This window comes from Oncorhynchus clarkii, chromosome 4 (assembly GCF_045791955.1).
Source record: "Oncorhynchus clarkii lewisi isolate Uvic-CL-2024 chromosome 4, UVic_Ocla_1.0, whole genome shotgun sequence".
Taxonomy (NCBI): domain Eukaryota; kingdom Metazoa; phylum Chordata; class Actinopteri; order Salmoniformes; family Salmonidae; genus Oncorhynchus; species Oncorhynchus clarkii.
In genome coordinates this window covers 67,811,897-67,834,964 of record NC_092150.1, presented here as the reverse complement: position 1 = coordinate 67,834,964, position 23,068 = coordinate 67,811,897, and the positions used below count along the sequence as shown (strand labels likewise).

General features: G+C 44.0%; 1 protein-coding gene across 1 annotated transcript in view; it reads left to right on the top strand.

Moving 5' to 3' along the window:
* LOC139407163 (calcipressin-2-like) overlaps positions 1–23,068 on the top strand; it is a 120,254-nt gene that overhangs the window by 31,841 nt on the left and 65,345 nt on the right. The window lies entirely within an intron of this gene.

Sequence of the window (23,068 nt, the reverse complement as noted above, 5' to 3'; positions counted from 1 at the left end):
GGACACTCGAAAACAAGGGGAGGGCTAAGGGGGGGGGGGGGGTATTGGGATTGAACCTGTGTGTGCGTCTGTGCGTGTGTTCCTGGCTGCTGACGCCAATGGCCAAGTGTTTGTGTGTGTCATCAGTCAGACTGCTGGAGGAGCCTTAGGTTGGTTTCCATAGTGAGATGCTCTTCCCTGCAGGGTGGGCCCTGGAGGCACACAGACGCTGGGCCACAGCCCTGACAGACATGATGAATAGACAGGCATACATACACACACATGAATGCACACACACAAATGCACGCAGACACAAATGAAGAACACACACACACCTTCCCAGCATTCAACCCCGCAGGCCACCAGCTGGAGGGTAGGGCACACTGTGGAGCTGTCAGTCAGGCTGGGAAGAGAGGAGAATGATATTAAGAGAGGCAGAGGGAGGGAGCGAGGGAGGGAGGGAGGGAGATGCCCAACCCTGCTAGGTTGTTGTTGTTGCAACATTGTAGTACTGTGTCTCATGGAGCCATGGAATTTTTTCAAGAAGTCTGTGGAATGCATTCTGAGCTTGAACACTAGGTGGCAGGCTTGTTTGAAACAGCGCTAGCATGGTTCACTGGTCACCTGAGTAGCTCTTACAGTAAATGGCTGATTACCTCAAACACACTTCACAACTACACAGAGACAAACACAGCTTGGATGCTGTCATCATGTAGGCTTCATCGTCATGTAGACAGGATTTTTGTTTTGCATTCAAAATGGTTTCCTCCTGAAGAACATTTCAGCCGCGGGTTTTATAGAACCGTCCGATAACAATCTCTGCACATTGTAAGGAATGACAAATATCCTGTGTGGGCCAGCCCTAATGCCATGCCATTTAGTCATGTTGATAATATATGTTCTTCAGTAGAGTCTAATAGAAACTCTCTGAGACCTCCCATAGAGACAGAGAGACATGGGAAAACATAGAAAGCAGGGCTACACGGGGAGATGCACTGTGTTTTAGAGTATGATCTGGCTGGGAACTAGACTACGGCCTGAATTCTATTGAACTCACCTCAGCTATGTTCAGGCAATGTACAAACAACACCCGGTGCTTACATAATGTAGTTGTGCTGAAAACTGGGAGCCTCTACCTGTAATGGGTGTCTAACTTGGAACTTGTTGTATGGTTTTACAGTAGTAACTCCAAATCATTCTGTGATTTGATTGGAACTTGGGGGAAAGAGCTATTAGGGAAATTCTGCAGCAGAGATTTGCCTGAATTCCAGTTGTGTTTGTTGTTTGATGAGTCTAGACTCTAGCTGGGTGAGTGCTGTGTTGTGGGTGGCTGTGTTGTTGCTCAGTGAGTGCTCAGTCAGTCGTCACAATGAGGGGGAACATTGCAACATCCTGCTTCAGGCCCCCGGCTTTGTCCCAAGTGGAAAATCTATAAATTGCTGAATGTTGGGGGGAGAGAGGGAGGAGGCATGTCGTCCATTACAGCTAAGAATCAACTGCCTGTCAACTGAATGCAGGGAGGAGGGAGTAGGTGTGGGGGGGCTGGATGTACAGTAAAATCACTCTGCTTCTCTACATGGTCACACCCCCATTTTGTGTTAAAACTACTCCGGTCATGGTGTTGATCTTATTATTTTTTTTCCTCTTTTTCTCCCCAATTGGTAGTTACAGTCTTGTCTCATCGCTGCAACTCTCGTACAGACTCGGGAGAGGAGAAGGTAGAGAGCCATGCATCCTCCGAAACACAACCCAACCAAGCCGTACTACTTCTTGACACAACGCCCACTTAACCCGGAAGCCAACCACACCAATGTGTCGGAGGAAACACCATACACCATACACTGACCATGTCAGCATGCAATGCGCCTGGCCCGCCACAGGAGTCGCTAGTGCGCGATGGGACAAGGACATCCCTGCTGGCCAAACCCTCCCCTAACCCGAACGACGCTGGGCCAATTGTGCGCCGCCCCATGGGTCTCCTGGTCGCAGCCGGCTGCGACGGAGCCTGGACTCAAACCCAGAATCTCTAGTGGCACAGCTAGCACTGCAGTGCCTTTGACCACTGCGCCACTCAGGAGGGTGTTGATCTTGTTGGAGTGAAAATGACACTAAATAGAGTAAATATCCAACACTTAGAAAGTGACTTAAATTGAACCCCAACTGCCATATTTATTGAACTCCCTTGCCATTTCTCACTTATCTGTGTTGTTTTGAATTAACAATCAACTACAGTAGAGTACATTTATATTTTAGTTAACTTCCTTTGAGTTTTAAGGGTATATAGCCTTATTTGCATATTTCTTAATATATCACATTATGGTGGTTTGCAGGAAGTTAGCCAGCACTTTTACATCACTTACAATTTGCATTTAAAATGCCTGTCAGAGTAGGAAAGAGAGTATATGAAAGGAAGACTACCTACACCATGTAAACTGGAACCTCTATCTCACGGTCTATCTCCAACCACTTACAGATTGGATTAGTTAAGATATTGTATGTTTCTTATATTTGTGTAACATACGATCAAAAACAGTCAATGTACATGCGAAAACACAGATATTGAAACAAACAATAAAAAAAAATCTGCCTGCAACAGAGCATGCTGGGAAATATGACAATGAGGCCCCTCCCACATCTGTGGATAACTCCATAGACTTAACTCCCTGTCTCTGGTTACGGTTAATGGTGATAAAAGTACTCCGTCAGAATCAGCTCCAGTTATCAAGACTAACTCCAGGGAGCGTATCACTCTCATGAGGGTTAAGATAACTCCCAGTAGAGTCAATGTAACTCGACTGTATTTAACACTGTGATTTCAACTATCCTTGATGTACTGTGTGCCTGCCTGTGTGTGTAACCAGGAAGTACTGTAGTGTTATGCTCTGTCTGTGACCTGCCCTCTGTGCTTTGTGGTAGAGGAGAGACATTTATTAGCCGTAGAGTAGCAGAGTGCCAGTTTGTTTTAACTCTACCCTACTATGCCCTTTAACTGGCCACTGCTATGACTGCTTCCTGTTTAAAGGTCTCTTCCGTTGAGTCGTTTGTTTTCAGTGAGTATTTCTTTGACGCAAGCAATGCCTATCTTATGTATATGTTTCTCTATAATTTGTTTACTATATAGACCGCCCACTCTCCCCACCTAATATAAGTTACTCTAGTTTGTTTATTGAAAGATTCCCCACATTGGTCTGTGAATACATAAAAGAAGAAAAGAAAGCAGTGAAAGAGAGAGACACACAGAGAGAGACAGAGAGACACAGATAAAGACACAGAGAGAGAGACACACACAGAGAGACACAGAGAGAGACAGAGAGAGAGAGACACACAGAGAGAGACAGAGAGACACAGAGAAAGACACAGAGAGAGAGACACACACAGAGAGACACAGAGAGAGACAGAGAGAGAGAGACACACAGAGAGAGACAGAGAGACACAGAGAAAGACACAGAGAGAGAGAGACACACAGAGAGACACAGAGAGACACAGAGAGAGACAGAGAGAGAGAGACACACAGAGAGAGACAGAGAGACACAGAGAAAGACACAGAGAGAGAGACACACAGAGAGAGACAGAGAGACACAGAGAAAGACAGAGAGAGAGACACACACACAGAGAGAGACAGAGAGACAGAGAAAGACAGAGAGAGAGAGAGACACAGAGAAAGACACAGAGAGAGAAACAGAGAGAGAGAGAGCGCAGGGCCCCCTGGCTCTGGTCTCTGATTGGTGAATTGGCCCCAGACAGCCAAGGTTAATTGCATTTTAAGACTGAACCAGATGAGGAATTATGAATGTCAGTCTCTCTGACCTCGCTGCATTGTGCCAGGCCTCCAACACACACAAACACACGTCCTCAGAATGAGGACGAAAGGCATTTAGTGTCTAATTGGCTGTCTGAGGAGTGTGTTATTGTGTGGAGTGGGGCAGCAATGTCTCTCTGAGGGCTCATTGTATAGACACAAAGTGCACAGGCCCATTATTCACCCTCACATACACCCTCAGCCCCTGGTACCTGTGTCACCTGACCAGGCCTAACATACTTTTGAGCTGGACTACACTTCTGATAAACCTGGTAGGGTTAGGGTTGTGGGTTAGTGAAAGAAAGCAGAGAAAGAGCTTCTCAGAGTAAATCAACAATTGCTTTTATTTTGATGGAAATCTCCCTTGCTAACATCTTACCACAGGGTATGCATGCTCAAGTTGGTTTGGGTTTGGAAAATAATTATCTGATAAAAAGTGGCATCTTGTCAGAGGACATAAGACATGTTATAATGTAGTCCCTCACGCCATTCATCCATGTAGCATCACATCAGGTCGTGTATAGTGTACAGTCAGGCAGACAGGCCCAGGGGGTGTGTGACAGTATGACTCAGGTTCTCTGTAGGTTAGTCCAGGGTCAGATAAGGGTGCAGGTATCAGGGTATATTTAGCTTCTGAACAGTGAACTGAGACCTGGAGACGGAAATAGCCTCAGAATGGAGGGATTCTGCACACTTGCTTGTGGGGATCGCATCAAAGGCCTGCATAAATATGAGGACTGTGCAAAAGTCTAGCCATTGTATGCAGTTAAAGGTATAGTTCACCCAAATTACAACACTACGCAACCTGTAAGCAGTCTATGGACAAGGTTTGACAGCAATCCATGTTTCCCTTGGCACTGTTTCCAAATGCATTTGTGGCACAAATCCCATCCAAGTCATGGTACCGATAGGCCTATTAGCATTTTTTTAGTCTGCTTTAATCAAAGCAAATTGTATTGGTCACATACACATATTTAGCAGATGTTATTGCGGTTGTAGCGAAACGCTTGTGTTCCTAGCTCCAACAGTGCAGTAATATCTAACAATTCACAACAATACACACACATCTAAAAGTAAAAGAATGGAATTAAGAAATATATAAATATGGCATTGACTAAAATACAGTAGAATACAGTATATACATATGAAATTAGTAAAACAGTATGTAAACATTATTAAAGTGACTAGTGTTCCATTATAAAAGTGACCAGTGATTCCATGTCTATGTACACAGGGCAGCAGCCTCTAAGGTGCAGGGTTGAGTAGCCGGGTGGTAGCCGGCTAGTGATGGCTATCTAACAGTCTGTTGACCTTGAGATAGAAGCTGTTTTTCAGCTTTGATGCACCTGTTCTGACCTCGCCTTCTGGATGATAGCGGGGTGGACAGGCCGTGGCTTGCGTGGTTGATGTCCTTGATGATCTTTTTGTCCTTCCTGTGACATCGGGTGCTGTAGGTGTCCTGGAGGGCAGGCAGTGTGCCCCCGGTGATGTGTTGGGCAGACTGCACCACCCTCTGGAGAGCCCTGCAGTTGCGGGTGGTGCTGTTGCCGTAGTAGGCGGTGATCCAGCCCGACATGATGCTCTCAATTGTGCATCTGTAAAAGTTTGTGTGGGTCTTAGGGGCCAAGCCAAATTTTTCAGCCTTCTGAGGTTGAAGAGGAGCTGTTGCGCCTTCTTCACCACACTGTCTGTGTGGGTGGACCATTTCAGATCATCAGTGATGTGTACGCCGAGAAACGTAAAGCTTTTCACCTTCTCCACTGCGATCCCGTCGATGTGGATGGGTGGCGTGCTCCCTCTGCTGTCTCCTGAAGTCCACGATCAGCTCCTTCGTTTTGTTGAGGGAGATATTTTTCTGGCACCACTCCGCCAGGGCCCTCACCTCCTCCCTGTAGGCTGTCTCGTCATTGTTGGTAATCAGGCCTACTACTGTTGTGTCGTCTGCAAACTTGATGATTGAGTTGGAGGCATGCGTGGCAATGCAGTCATGGGTGAAAAGAGAGCGCAGGAGGGGGCTGAGCACACACCCTTGTGGGGCCCCTGTGTTGAGGATCAGCGTAGTGGAGGTGTTGTTTCCTACCTTCACCACCTGGGGTGGCCCGTCAGGAAGTCCAGGACCCAGTTGCACAGGGCGGGGTTCAGACCCAGGGCCTCAAGCTTAATGAGGTAAAATCTAGGAATTTGGGGAAGTAGCCATAATTCTGTAACCCTAACAATTCACCACATCTAAAAAAATATATCATGAGCTTAGTATTGGTACGTTTGAAAGATAAACCCACCCCCAAAAATAGCCTGTGTAACAAAAGTCACGTTGCCAATTTAGCAAACTACCGCTTCCTCATGATTCAGCTCACAACGAGGCTCGAACTCATGACCCCTGCCTTGCTAGCACACGTGACTGTCCTCCTTAACAACGTACAAACTTCTTGAGCTATCGAAAAGTATCTAATTCAATAGTGCCATTGGTGGAATTTCAAGCTAACTGTGGATTGAGATTATAGTCAATTCTTAACTCTGTTAGACTCACCCCTTCTAAACTCGCTATACAGCAAGTAACCCCACACTGCCTTGCTTGTGAGTGTGCCTGCCCTTCTTGACAATGTACTGACCGTTTGAGCCATCGAAAAATATCTAATTTGATAGCTCCACAAGTTAGCCGTGGAGTGAGTTTACGGTATGTTAAAAACATCACTGTACACTGTTGACACCAGTTAATGTTAAACTAACTGTCCATCTGTGTGTGTGTGTGTGTGTGTGTGTGTGTGTGTGTGTGTGTGTGTGTGTGTGTGTGTGTGGTGTGTGTGTGTGTGTGTGTGTCCACTGCCCACCCCCCCCTCCACAGAACCCAGCTGGCCGGGTCTGCGATTGGCAGTTGTGTGATTTATGAGTGGGGTGGAAGGAGTGTGCGAGCACCACGTCTGATGGGTTACATGCTTACCAGTGGAGATTTTAGCATGTACATCTTGGTGGGGTAAAATTAATAAAAAGTGGGATGCACTAAAAAGTGGGATACACTATAACGGTGACAAACGGTGCCCACAAACTGTTAGGGCCTACATAAAACTGTCCCAACAGCAGTCCCAACATCATACCACTGCTACACCTGGCTATCAGCGGAGCCTTGCCTGGCAGCGAAACAGTTCATTCAGCCTCATTTGCTTAAACAAATGTGGTTTCTAATGACAAATTGAGATGTACAAACTATGGCATAAGGAGACGACAAGCGGAAAAGAGACAATCTGTAATTTCGATTAAGACTTTAATGAGCGAGCTAGGAGGTACCTTAGTCAATATAACTATTTGTTTAAAACTCTTACAATATTCGATGATTACATTTATCTAGAACAGGTTATAGGCTACAGTTGAACAGTTAGAATATAAGGCAAAATTAAGAGGGGTAAATAGACCAGTCGGAGCTCGTTTATTCCCGACTTCCCAGTTGTCTTGAACTCACTGAAGTCAAGTTAACAGTTGTTTTGAGCGCGGCACAAATCACGCTTCATTGACAGCATGGCCAATGTTGAATGTTTATCATTTTAAACTTGGAAAAGAGACCCTTAATACCAGATTTGGGATCACACAGCCACTGTCACTGATTCCTTCCAAACCACTCGTTGAATTTGCTATTTCCAACTTGTTGTGCAATGTTTATGTCCAATGGCCGATGAGCACGGATAGGTTTTATCTATAATTTCTCTTCATTATTTATCTTCATATGACAAGGATTAAAAAGGATTTGCCAGTAGATTGTTGACTTGATTCATGATGATGACTGCTAGCTAAGATTGTGTGTAACGTCTGCTTCCAACTCCTGCTCTTAAACACGTAGATCCCCTGAACGCAGCTCACTCTCCAGCTCACACTGTCAAACAACGTAGATCCCCTGAACGCAGCTCACTCTCCAGCTCACACTGTCAAACAACGTAGATCCCCTGAACGCAGCTCACTCTCCAGCTCACACTCTCATACACATAGATCCACTGAACGCAGCTCACTCTCCAGCTCACACTCTCAAACACGTAGATCCCTTGAACGCAGCTCACTCTCCAGCTCACACTCTCATACACATAGATCCACTGAACGCAGCTCACTCTCCAGCTCACACTCTCAAACACGTAGATCCCCTGAACGCAGCTCACTCTCCAGCTCACACTGTCAAATAACGTAGATCCCCTGAACGCAGCTCACTCTCCAGCTCACACTGTCAAACAACGTAGATCCCCTGAACGCAGCTCACTTTCCAGCTCACACTCTCAAACACGTAGATCCCCTGAACGCAGCTAATTTTCCAGCTCACACTCTCATACACATAGATCCACTGAACGCAGCTCACTCTCCAGCTCACACTCTCAAACACGTAGATCCCTTGAACGCAGCTCACTCTCCAGCTCACACTCTCATACACATAGATCCACTGAACGCAGCTCACTCTCCAGCTCACACTCTCAAACACGTAGATCCCCTGAACGCAGCTCACTCTCCAGCTCACACTGTCAAATAACGTAGATCCCCTGAACGCAGCTCACTCTCCAGCTCACACTGTCAAACAACGTAGATCCCCTGAACGCAGCTCACTTTCCAGCTCACACTCTCAAACACGTAGATCCCCTGAACGCAGCTAATTTTCCAGCTCACACTCTCAAACAACGTAGATCCCCTGAACGCAGCTCACTCTCCAGCTCACACTCTCATACACATAGATCCACTGAACGCAGCTCACTCTCCAGCTCACACTCTCAAACACGTAGATCCCCTGAACGCAGCTCACTCTCCAGCTCACACTCTCAAACACGTAGATCCCCTGAACGCAGCTCACTCTCCAGCTCACCTGAATTCTGATCACCTGTTCACACACCTGTATTTCATTATCAAACGCACACAAACACACATACACGTACACTCCCACACACACACAGACTCTCCCTGCCAACAACAGGTGCGGTACAAGGGGGCACTGTGGGTGGTTGGCCGCCCCTCATTAGCACGGGCATCACCTTTTAGCTGTGCCACTCTCTGCCTCCCTCGTACCACCAGTGGATGTGTGGTCGAGTGATGTGTGGCTGTGCATGTAGGAATGGACATGTTGTCGGAGTCACTCAGTCTGAGCAATGGAAGGAGAACAGTGATGCTCTTTATTCCCCAACTGTGCAGTGTGTCTGTGTATGTGTATGTGTATGTGTGTCTGTATAGTCATTACTGCTCTCCTAATGTGTGCTCTCCCAATGACTTTTGTTAACTTATGATCAAATACATTATAGTTTCTCTTTAGCGTCTTTGGAAACTGAACCTGCTGTCTTGTTCTGCTTTGACTCCAGGGGACAACCATAATAATAACTTATGCCATGTTAATGATATCTGAGTGAGTGACTAACAAAATCAATGGACTAACATACCAATCTAAAAATTGTTAGCTGACGGCTAATTGAGTGAATGTCAGTGACTGACATATCAGTGAGACATAAGAGAAAAACTGCTGATGCACAACTAGGGTTGGGCGATTTTTACGATAGCATCGTCTGTCAACGATGATTGACAGCCATCGTCAATGGTGACGACATTGTAATGTGACAGACGCTGGTGTAGCCTATTTGAACTTGACTGCCTCTGCACAGTACAGAATGTCGGGCAGCGCACAGCAGGCAGCACATGAATGACATTACTGGGTAATTTGCCTACTCGTATTTGCTATAGCAATAAATATGCTTCAGAATACCAGGGAGGAATGTAGCTAGACCGAGCAGAGAATTCCACCAAAGCAGCGCAAAATGTCCAGTCAGAAAATATTGTTTCTCTCTCTCAACAGATTCAAGGGCCTTATAGCCTATTCATTTATTTTCATAACGGACACTCCTTATTAACTATCTTGTGTCTATCAGTTTTTTAAAACATAGGCTATATTCCCTTCTCTCTCTCCGTGACTTTGGGCTAGACTACGCTTTCATCGTTTTATGCATGGCTTTCTCCCGATCAAACAATGAATTCATCTAACGGAGTTCCATCTGAAAAAGTTATTTGAATAGCTTAAAAATTGGGCAACACCTGGAGGGGGGTGGAGATCAGGTGAAACAGATCAGGGCGTGACAGTTATGAACAGTAGCCTATTTCTCAAATATTCTAATAGCCTAAGAAGGAGTTGTGGCGCTTTCAAAATAACAAGAATGAAAGTCAGAGTCTATAGGCCTCGGCATGGGCTATAACATATTCTCAATCACAGCTTTATGAGAGAGAGAACAAACAATAGGCCTATTAAGAAAGTAGCATGACGCAAATAAAGCAATTATTATCCAGAGACACTGACTGAGTTCCACATATTATTATTATTTTTCTTTTAATTTTATTTTTTTAATAAAGCAGCCTGGGGCCCTAAGCGACCGCTTATGATGCTTATGCCTGTAGTCGGCACTGCTGATGTCAGTCCCTTGCCGCCACGTGTTCCTACTGGTGATTAAACTAAGGAAGAGGGACACAAAGGAGGACAGGGATGCAGTGGATCCAGAAGAACTTTGGAAGGAAGGCTTCACGCTACACTATGACACTATCCACTTGTGCCGATCACCTTAGAGAAACATCATTGAAGGAGCTTCTGGAGGAGAGTGAGGAGCTTCAGACACCGCTCAACAGCTGTGGAGGCAGATATCACTCTCTCATTCATGACGACAGGGAGGAGCACTCTCAGGCCACAGAGAAGATGCTAGAGAAGATCCAGAACACGGTGAGGATGAATGGAGAAGAACACTGCACCAATTTGATATACGAGGAAGCACAGACAAAGAGAAGAGAAGAGTTGATGAAGAACATTGCATTAGGTGTAGCTAGGGATAACCAGTGCTGCAGTGGTAGTGGGAGGAGCAGCACTGGCCATAGCACTTGCCCCTACTCTTGCCGAACTTTGTAGTAGGAGTAGGAGCTATGATGTGGATGGGAGCAGGTTTTATGCCAGTCATTATGTTCATTACAAACTGTTTTAGAATGCAGATGGAAGGACAAAGCAGATGGATCAGAGCCGAACAGTCCTACTGTGAACTTTAAAATCACAATCAATTCATCAATCAATCCATCAATCCTCCACAAGTGACACTATTGACGTCAACGAGCATATCACAGGCAAGCCCTGAAAATCCATAAAGAAACTATCAAAGTACATCAGGTAAACCTGTAAGCGAAGGTAATCAGTTAATTTCACATTTCCAATAGAGGCTCAAACAAAGTTACTCAAGTAACTGCAACTGTAGTTTAATATAATGTGTTTGCAGGTGTATGCAAACGCAACATTCTTTTCTACATTTGTGTAAACGTAGACCAATCTAGCACATTAAAGGAATACTTAAAAAAAAAAAAAAATTGTTCACTCTTGATACAGCCCCCCCCACCCCCACACAAACACAGAGTCTATTATCTTAGCCATGACACCAAGAGGTTTCCAATCTCTTGACAAAGTTGCTGTACCAAGGTCACAACAAAGTGTGTGTGATTGGTGTCATTGCCTCAATAAAACATCTGTTTTATAAATGCATCCCTGTATTTGTGACTGTCCGATGTATAGTTTCACGTTTTGTTCTATTAGAGCACAAGCCCACTTCCTCCTTTAACAATAGCCTTAATCTCAGACACCCAGATCAAACATATTGCTTAATTGCATCAGATGCTACAGTAGTCTATCCACGAGAGATTACAATGGCCTAAAACAAGCCAAGGAAAATCCAGGGTGAGTGATGCAATTTGACAGGAAACATCCACTCACTGTTCTCACTGGACCTGAAAATAAGCATCACTATTCAAGTAATTTGGCTATAAGGGTGCAGTGTTGATCAGCTGTATTAAGGTAGAAAGAATGACGGAGGAGCATGGAGGAACATGATTTCATAAGCCTACAACATTTGTCTCTGTATCTACTAACAGTCCCCAGAATAATGTTAGTACAATGTATTACTAGTGTAGGAATTATGAGGGTCGTTCCACAAATCGAGTACATTTTGGTTAGTGCAACTCAAAATCATATAATTGATTCAGAGTCATTTAAAAGCACTCCACTTTTTCTGGAACATCCAAACAAGGGAAATCAAGATCCACCATTAGCATCAAGCTAAGATGATAGCACCACCTTGATTGTAACATTTGGATATAGGTGTCAAGAGAGACTGCGTGGTTGGGTGGGCTGGCAGAATTACATTTAGCATTTCCTTCCTGTCTCCTTTCTGATGGATGGTTTCTCTGCCTGTTCTGCAGAGACAGAGGGGGAGAGAGAGAGAATCCTCACAGTTCTACTTTGGAAAAGTTCTGCATATAAGCATGATTTCTTAATTTGCATGTAAGTCATGAAATTTTAAAAGTCATGCATTGGTGTCAATGGACAATTTGGGCAAAAGTTGAAGATGTGTTTCTTACCTTCATGCCTTGATAGCCTGGCTGACACGACGCAGTAGGACAGTGAGAGATGGTGTCAGCCAGATTACTTAATTTAGGGAGCGGGGGATACCTAGTCAGTTGCACAACTGAATGGATTCAACTGAAATATGTGTTCCCGCATTTAACCCAACCCTTCTGAATCAGAGAGGTGTGGGGGCTGCCTTAATCGACATCCACATCATCGGCGCACGGGGAGCAGTTGTTGTTAGGGGTTAAGTGCCTTGCTCAAGGGCAGAACGTCACATTTTCCACCTTGCCGGCATGGGGATTCCAACCAGCAACCTTTCCGTTACTGGCCAAATGCTCTTAACCGCGAGGCAGCAGCCTCTGTTCGATATTTTCCAGTTTATGTTTCCACGTCGCGCAAATGCTTTACGAGTCTTGATAACCCCGAGCAAATTATTTTGTCTTTATCCAAAAGCTTTCTGCCGGCTCGATAAATCAATCCGTTTTGTGAAGTGGTTAAAAAAAAGAAGTTTTATCTTAACTCATGTATTTGTATACCGCTGTTCCATCTGGAAATACAGACATCCCACCTTAACCTTCCAAGTACTTTACTTGATAAGTACGTCACTGGTTTCACTCCTCCATCCACCTACAACCATCTAGATACATTCACTAATACCAGAATACTTAACTGGGATCTGTTGGTATTAAAGATACCCAAATATAACTTGACGGTGGAACTGCTTTCAGAAATATATTGGAAGCAATTTAAAAACATTAACACCACTGAAAGCCCAGGCTCAGAGAAAGCAGATTATCTTTTAATAAAGATGCATGAATGTGGAGGCTTTGTAAATCTCTCTGTGTTTGTGGTGGGACCTTGTAGTTTAGGTCAGAGTCTTTGCTGTGTCTCACTGAGTCTGTAATGAATGTGACACAACTCGTGGAGAGCTAGGAGCTTGTTATTCGCTTGTATTCCTGTTGTTCATGCTGTCTGTGACCAGGTTGGGTTGATCTATTCTGTTCTCACAGACATTCAATCCTTTACAGCAGGATTACCCAAAAAAGAAACACCAGCAAATCAGTTTCAAGTGATTTAAATGTTTGGAAATCTGTTCTAAGGTATTCCCACGCATAATAGAGAGATATACACTGAGTGTACAAAACATTATGAACACCTGCTCTTTCCATGACACAGACTGACCAGGTGAATCCAGGTGAAAGCTATAATCCCTTATGGATGTCACTTGTTAAGTCCACTTCAATCAGTGTAGATCCGTCCGTCCGTCCGTCAGTCCGTCCGTCCGTCCGATAGCCTAACCATTTTTTATTTTTTTATTTTAAACTTTATTGGACTTATGTCATCATCACTAGATGGCAAGCAAATCAAACACTTTGGATAAAGCCATCTAGTTTATCCCCTGAATGTTAACTAACCATATTGACATGATCCGTCCGTCCGTCCGTCCGTGATGGCACACTGTGGTATTTCACCCAGTAGATATGGGAGTTTATCAAAATTGGGTTTGTTTTCAAATTCTTTGTGGATCTGTGTAATTTGAGGGAAATATGTGTCATACATTTGGCAGGAGGTTAGGAAGTGCCCTCAGTTTCCAACTCATTTTGTGGGCAGTGTGCACATAGCCTGTCTTCTCTTGAGAGCCAGGTCTGCCTATGGCGGCCTTTCTCAATAGCAAGGCTATGCTCACTGAGTCTGTACATAGTTAAAGCTTTCCTCAAGTTTGGGTCAGTCACAGTGGTCAGGTATTCTGCCACTGTGTACTCTCTGTTTACGGCCAAATAGCATTTTAGTTTGCTCCGTTTTTTTGTTAATTCTTTCCAATGTGTTAAGTAATTATCTTTTAGTGTTCTCATGATTTGGTTGAGTCTAATTGTGTCGCTGTCCTGGGGCTCGGTGGGGTCTGTTTGTGTTTGTGAACAGAGCCCCAGGACCAGCTTGCTTAGGGGACTCTTTTTCAGGTTCATCTCTCTGTAGGTGATGGCTTTGGTATTGAAGATTTGGGAATCACTTCCTTTTAGGTGGCTGTAGAATTTAACCGCTCTTTTCTGGATTGTGATAATTAGCGCTCATTATTATTTGGTGTTTTACTTTGTATACAGAGAATACTTTATGCAGAATTCTGCAATGCAGAGTCTCAATTTGGTGTTTGTCTCATTTTGTGAAATCTTGGTTGGTGAGCGGACCCCAGACCTCACAACCATAAAGGGCAATGTGTTCTATAACTGATTCAAGTATTTTTAGCCAGATCCTAATTGGTATCTCGAATTTGATGTGCCTTTTGATGGCATAGAAGGCCCTTCTTGCCTTGTCTCTCAGCTCATTCACAGCTTTATGGATTTACCTGTGGCGCTGATGTTTAGGCCGAGGTATGTATTAGAGGTCGACTATGTATTAGAGGTCGACCGATTAATCGGAATGGCCGATTAATTAGGGCCAATTTCAAGTTTTCATAACAATCGGTAAGCGACATTTTGGACACCGATTATGGCCGTTTACATTGCACTCCACGAGGAGACTGCGTGGCAGGCTGACTACCTGTTATGCGAGTGCAGCAAGGACTCAAGGTAAGGTGCTAGCTAGCATTAAACTAGCATGAATCTTTAAACTTATGTGGTGCCTGTTAATTTATCATTAAATCACAGCCTACTTCGCCAAACGGGTGATTTAACAAGCGCATTCGCGAAAAAAAGCACTGTCGTTGCACCAATGTGTACCTAACAATAAACATCAATGCCTTTCTTAAAATCAATACACAAGTATATATTTTTAAACCTGCATATTTAGTCAATATTGCCTTCTAACATAAATGTATTTTAACTAGGGAAATTGTGTCACTTCTCTTGCGTTCTGTGCAAGCAGAGTCAGGGTATATGCAGCAGTTTGGGCCGCCTGGCTCGTTGCGAACTGTGTGAAGACCATTTCTTCCTAACATTGACTGTAATTCATTTGGCAGAATCTTACATAATAATGACATAACATTGAAGGTTGTGCAATGTAACAGCAATATTTAGACTTATGGATGCCACCTGTTCGATAAAATACGGAACGGTTCCGTATTTCACTGAAAGAATAAACGTTTTGTTTTCGAAATGATAGTTTCCGTATTTGACCATATTAATGACCTAAGGCTCATATTTCTGTGTTTCATTATATTATAATTAAGTCTATGATTTGATAGAGCAGTCTGACTGAGCGGTGGTAGGCAGCAGCAGGCTCGTAAGCATTCATTCAAACAGCACTTTCCTGCATTTGCCAGCAGCTCTTCGCTGTGCTTCAAGCATTGCGCTGTTTATGACTTCAAGCCTATCATCTCCCGAGATTAGGCTGGCAATACTAAAGTACCTATTAGAACATCCAATAGTCAAAGGTATATGAAATACAAATGGTATAGAGAGAAATTGTCCTATAATAACTACAGCCTAAAACTTCTTACCTGGGAATATTCAAGACTCATGTTAAAAGGAACCTCCAGCTTTCATATGTTCTCATGTTCTGTGCAAGGAGCTTAAACGTTAGCTTTTTTACAGGGCACATATTGCATTTTTACTTTCTTCTCCAACACTTTGTTTTTGCATTATTTAAAGCAAATCGAACATGTTTTATTATTTATTTGAGACTAAATTGATTTTATTGATGTATTATATCAAGTTAAAATAAGTGTTCATTCAGTATTGTTGTAATTGTCATTATTACAAATAAATATATAAAAATCGGACGCTTCATCGATATCGGCTTTTTTTGGTCCTCCAATAATCGGTATTGGTGTTGAGAAATAATAATTGGTCGACCTCTAGTATGTATAGTTTTTTGCTCTAGGGCAATGGTGTCTAGATGGAATTTGTAGTTGTGGTCCTGGCGACTGGACCTTTTTTGGAACACCATTATTTTTGTCTTACTGAGAGGTACTGTCAGGGCCCAAGTCTGACAGAATCTGTGCAGAATATCTACAGTGCCTAGCGAAAGTATTCGGCCCCCTTGAACTTTGCGACCTTTTGCCACATTTCAGGCTTCAAACATAAAGATATAAAACTGTATTTTTTTGTGAAGGTGTGAAGAATCAACAACAAGTGGGACACAATCATGAAGTGGAACGACATTTATTGGATATTTCAAACTTTTTTAACAAATCAAAAACTGAAAAATTGAGCGTGCAAAATTATTCAGCCCCTTTACTTTCAGTGCAGCAAACTCTCTCCAGAAGTTCAGTAAGGATCTCTGAATGATCCAATGTTGACCTAAATGACTAATGATGATAAATACAATCCACCTGTGTGTAATCAAGTCTCCGTATAAATGCACCTGCACTGTGATAGTCTCAGAGGTCCGTTAAAAGCGCAGAGAGCATCATGAAGAACAAGGAACACACCAGGCAGGTCCGAGATACTGTTGTGAAGAAGTTTAAAGGCGGATTTGGATACAAAAAGATTTCCCAAGCTTTAAACATCCCAAGGAGCACTGTGCAAGCGATAATATTGAAATGGAAGGAGTATCAGACCACTGCAAATCTACCAAGACCTGGCCGTCCCTCTAAACTTTCAGCTCATACAAGGAGAAGACTGATCAGAGATGCAGCCAAGAGGCCCATGATCACTCTGGATGAACTGCAGAGATCTACAGCTGAGGTGGGAGACTCTGTCCATAGGACAACAATCAGTCGTATATTGCACAAATCTGGCCTTTATGGAAGAGTGGCAAGAAGAAAGACATTTCTTAGAGATATCCATAAAAAGTGTAGTTTAAAGTTTGCCACAAGCCACCTGGGAGACACACCAAACATGTGGAAGAAGGTGCTCTGGTCAGATGAAACCAAAATTGAACTTTTTGGCAACAATGCAAAACGTTATGTTTGGCGTAAAAGCAACACAGCTCATCACCCAGAACACACCATCCCCACTGTCAAACATGGTGGTGGCAGCATCATGGTTTGGGCCTGCTTTTCTTCAGCAGGGACAGGGAAGATGGTTAAAATTGATGGGAAGATGGATGGAGCCAAATACAGGACCATTCTGGAAGAAAACCTGATGGAGTCTGCATAAGACCTGAGACTGGGACGGAGATTTGTCTTCCAACAAGACAATGATCCAAAACATAAAGCAAAATCTACAATGGAAGGGTTCAAAAATAAACATATCCAGGTGTTAGAATGGCCAAGTCAAAGTCCAGACCTGAATCCAATCGAGAATCTGTGGAAAGAACTGAAAACTGCTGTTCACAAATGCTCTCCATCCAACCTCACTGAGCTCGAGCTGTTTTGCAAGGAGGAATGGGAAAAAATTTCAGTCTCTCGATGTGCAAAACTGATAGAGACATACCCCAAGCGACTTACAGCTGTAATCGCAGCAAAAGGTGGCGCTACAAAGTATTAACTTAAGGGGGCTGAATAATTTTGCACGCCCAATTTTTCAGTTTTTGATTTGTTAAAAAAGTTAGAAATATCCAATAAATGTCGTTCCACTTCATGATTGTGTCCCACTTGTTGTTGATTCTTCACAAAAAAATACAGTTTTATATCTTTATGTTTATGTATATTTATGTTTGAAGCCTGAAATGTGGCAAAAGGTCGCAAAGTTCAAGGGGGCCGAATACTTTTGCAAGGCACTGTAGGTGCTGCTGTAGGCCCTCCTTGGTCTCTCTCTTTCTCTTTCACTCTCATTTTCTCTCTCTCACTCTCTCCCTCTCGCGCACTCTCTCTGTCTCCCTCTCTCTGCAAATAAACATAAGTGATGACTTGTCTTCTGTTTGGTCTGACCAGATTAAACTCCCTGTTAGTGGAAGTAGACAAATAAACACTCTGCAGGATGATTCCACGATGCCAGATATATCTCCCTAGTAGTGCCATGCAGATTGGACGAGTGCATTGTAATCCTGTTAGCACTCTCTCACTGTCACGCCAGGCCCTGCCACGTCGGGAGGCAGCAGACACACACACCAACATTTATGCCACATACACGGACACACAACGTATGCAGTTTCACTAACGTCTAATCATTTATTAATCTCCAGACTAGGGAACATGTCAGAGAAAGTTCAGCGTGTGCAAACATTCACATTATTGCCTCCATGCCCCTGAGTGTGTGTGTGTTCATGTGTGTGTGTGTTCATGTGTGTGTGCATGCCTGTGTATGTGTGTGTTTGCTTAGTAACCCAAACATCGCCCTCGTTATTCTATTCCTCAGAGGGCACGCTAAATAAAAATGTGATTCTACTTTTTTTTTCTTCACATTTTTAAACAGTACATTAATATTTTCCAATGGGGCAATACATTTGGGTTAGTTTTTTTTTTTTTCTTTTCTAATTTTGCATGCCCAATTTTTCAGTTTTTGATTTGTTAAAAAAGTTTGAAATATCCAATAAATGTCGTTCCACTTCATGATTGTGTCCCACTTGTTGTTGATTCTTCACAAAAAAAATACAGTTTTATATCTTTATGTTTGAAGCCTGAAATGTGGCAAAAGGTCGCAAAGTTCAAGGGGGCCGAATACTTTCGCAAGGCACTGTATGTACAGCAAAATAGTTAGCTAGCTCTCTGCTTGTCTAGCTAGCTAGCTGCTTAGCTGAGCACAGAATGTTACTGCACTGTTCTTTGAATGGCTAAATGGATCCCATCACAAGACTTTGGCTAAATTTTACATGTTGAATCTTGAATACTCCAGCCAACGACATTAGACGTTCTAAACCGTTCAGATCAAACAAAACGTTGCGTCGTGTCTCATCTGAACTGGGCTTTGTGGCTATGCTGTGCCAGTACAATTGAGTGAACTGAAGTAGCTACCTAGCTGCCCAATATCAACGTGGTTTTCGGACCACAGACATCAAAAATGTAACAAGATCAAGTAACGTTATGCACATTTGTTAGCTAGTTACATCCTGTTTGAGTTTCTGCTAATAGGATGGGAGGAGCAAAATGAAGTCGTGATCAGATTTGCCAAAAGGAGGGCTGAGGAGGGCCTTGTATGCATCGTGGAAGTTAGCAGTAGCAGTGGTCCAGTGTCTTGCCAGCGCGAGTGCTACAATCAATTTACTGATAGAATTTAGGTAGCCTTGTTCTCAAATTTGCCTTGTTAAAATCCCCAGCTACAATAAATGCAGCCTCAGGATATATGGTTTCCAGTTTGCATAGAGTCCATGGAAGTTCCTTGAGGGCCGTTGTGGTATCGGCTTGAGGGGGGATATGCACGGCTGTGACAATAACCGACGAGAATTCTCTTGGGAGATAATACGGTCAGAATTTGATTGTGAGGAATTATAGGTCAGGTGAACAAAAGGACTTGAGTTCCTGTATGTTGTTACAATTACACCATGAGTCGTTAATCATGAAACATTGTCAAAGTGTGGGTATAACTGGTGCATTGGAAGTCAGGCGCAGGAGAGCAGAGATGAGTGGACAAGGCACTTTACTGAGGCAATATATGAATAGAACGCAACCGTGTTACAAAAACAAATGCCCTCAGAACAGCTGAGGCATCACCAAGTACAAAATAACAAGGTACAAAGCACAGGCTATCAAAAAGCACGGGTGTAAAATAGAACCGGGCGCAAACCAGCCGGAAGAGTGCCAACCTGACAATAAACAATTACACACACAGACATGGGGGGAACAGAGGGTTAAATACATGACATGTAATGAGGGAATGAATACCAGGTGTGTGGGAAAACAAGACAAAACAAATGGAAAATGAAAGGTGGATCGGCGATGGCTAGAAGACCGGTGACGTCGACCGCCGAACGCCGCCCGAAAAAGGAGAGGGACCGACTAGGCGGAAGTCGTGACAAACATACTCCTCCACCCTTCTTCTTCCCGGCGAGATGTTTATTTCCGTCGGTGCGTCACACAAAGAATCCCGGTGGCTGTACCGACTCCGACATCATATCCCGAGAGAGCCATGTTCCTGTGAAACAGAGTATGGTACAATCCCTGATGTCTCTCTGGAAAGCAACCCTTGCCCTAATTTCGCCTACCTTGTTATCTAGAGACTGGACAATAGTAAATAAACTCGGAAATGTTGGGTGGTGTGCGCTCCCGAAGTATGACCAGAATGCCACTCCGTCTCCCTCTTCTGCGGCGACATTATTTTGGGTCAGCCTCTGGAATCAGTTCAAATGCCTTGGGTGGTTCGGACAAATGAACCGCTTTGTGAAAGTCGTATTCCTGGTCGTAGTGCTGTTGACGTTGCTCTAATATCCAATAGTTCTTCCCCACTTAAGATTTTCTGGGCTCAAACAAACACATTGGATGACCACTAGCCACTTATTGGAGCTTTTGAACATTAAACAAATAGTCAGTGCCATGGAGTCAGAGTCAGTTGTTTGTCCCTGCCTGTTGTTGTGTTCTTATCTCATTGGCTCAGCCAATGAGATAAGACACAGCATCGCAGGGGACAGAGAGAGTGACGCCAGAGAGAGACCGACATAGCACCCATCGGACACACATCAATGGATGCACACACAAACATACACAGACTGCCCTGACACAACGGGGGGGGGGGGGGGGGGGAGCGAGAGAGCGAGAGAGAGAGAGATCTCATCTCTTGGTAGTAGTACTGAAAAAAGTTGACTACTTTATCACTGACCTCAACCCAGAGTCTCTCAGAGCGTTCACAGTCAGCCAACTGACACCCCTATCAGATAGCATGGGCAGAGGGTAAGTGGAGGAAATCTTTTCTAATATTTCATGGCCAGGTAAGGTGTATAACGCGCGCATGATGGAGTGACAGTCAACTGATGAGTAACGGGCTGTCTTTGCTCCCAGTCTGTACTGCAGGGATCAGCCGCGGGCCGGCTAGATTCAGGCAGTGGACAACATTTTTCTTAGCGGATGGTCAGAGGATCGATGCTGGTAGACGAGAAGCAGGTACAGGGAGTGAATGTTTTAGTGAAAAACGGACATGAAACAGAACAGGAACAGCATATGGACAGGGGGAAAATAACGACATCAATGCTGACACAGGGAACAAACGGTGGAGCACACAGATATAGAGGGGGTAATCAACAGGGTAATGGAGTCCTGGTGAGTCCAATATAGTACAGCTGCGCGTAATTATGGTGACAGGTGTGCGTAATGAAGGGCAGCCTGACACCCTCGAGCGCCATAGAGGGGGACACCTCAAACACTGCGATGCAGTCCCTTAGACCGCTGTGCCACTCGGGAGGGCTGATGTCACTTGTTCAATCCATAATCAGTGTAGATGAAGGGGAGGAGACAGGTTATAGAAGGATTTAAGTGCCTTTGAATGGGTTATGTTAGTAGGTGACAGGTGCACCTGTGTCGAGTGTGTCGAGAACTGCTGGGTTGTTGCTGGGTTTGCTGGGTTTGTCATCAAGACAAAGGGTGGCTACTTTGAAGAATATCAAATTTAAAATATATTTTGATTTGTTTAACACTTTTTTGGTTACTACATGATTCCATACTGTATGTGTTATTTCATTTTGATGTCTTCACTATTATTCTACAATGTAGAAAATATGTTTTTTTGTGTTTTTTTTTAAAAATGTTTATGAAATGCACATTGTTATATTTGGTAACATGTACATTTTTCCTTGCCTCCAACCCCATTTGATGCACTGAACGGATGTGTTTGAGCAAAGTCTACATAAACACTGAAAACACTCTGACGAAGGTCTTGAGGCAATTCCGGAAAGCTTAATAAAGAACAGTGATACTGGTAAGAGAAGTGTGTGGATTGATCTTTTCTGTCATGTCCAACAATAAAATAAATAGTTGCTCTGAAAACTTGGGGGGTCAAATTAAATAAACCGCAGGCCGCCAGTTGGGGAACCCTGCTGTACTGCAAGCAATGACTCGCACGCACACACACACACACACAAACGCGCTGCTTATAGCACTGCTGTTACCATTACTGCCACAGCGGTTTGTTGCCAGTGCCATTTTCCTAGGTCGATGGTCATAAGCACCACACATTAGATGCATGCATGCATGCACACACACACACACACACACACACACACACACACACACACACACACACACACACACACACACACACACACACACACACACACACACACACACACACTCTGCCTGTTGTCCTTGGTGTCGATTAACAACCCATCTCAGCCTGTCACAGTGGGGTGATGACCATTTTATTACATAAACACACCAGACTCACAAGGACCCGTTTTGTGTCGTTGAGCTGAAAATAAAATCTGGTATTGGCTTCGATACAGACAGGCCAGGCCCACGTTGCTTAGACTAAGTGCGCTGGCTGAGACAGAGGCGGGGGGCTGGTTGCACAGACCACTACATGGTGCTTGATAACAAACGCACACACAGACAGGCTGTCTGCGTGAGCGGAGCACTTTAAAAGCCACTTGTCCACATCTCAATAGAGAAGAAACATGAGTGACCGGAGCTAGAGAAGGACAGTAACAGCACAGTCAATGGAATACATTCTACTCCTGATATCTGAAGCAAGTGCATCAAATGTAGGTGAAATGGAATTGATAAGCAGAACACTTATCTGATGTGCACTTATCAGGGTCAACTGTACACGTTAAAACCAAAACATAATTTAATTCCAATAAAGCAAGAAGGGCTCCCTCTCTCCCAGGTTTCCTATAGTAAGTAAAGCCCAGTGTATCCGTTTAGCTGCTTATCTAAGGCCACACAAAGCCATCATCACCCCCAGGCAACAACACCTGCCTGCCAGTGTTGGTGGCAGGAATAATCTCTCTGTTGACCGTTGTCGGGAAACCCTTGATTAGATAAAGGAGAGTCACAAGCAAAGGCCTAGCCAGTCTTCTAACCAGTTATTGACAGACAACTGTTGTGTGGGGAAATGGAACATCTAGTGTTCAGTGGAACAACGGCACAGAGAGACTTTTGTGACCAGCAAGACTCTGCTGGGAACTGGCTGTTGTCAATGGAGTCTCTGGACAACACAGACAGACAAAGCTGT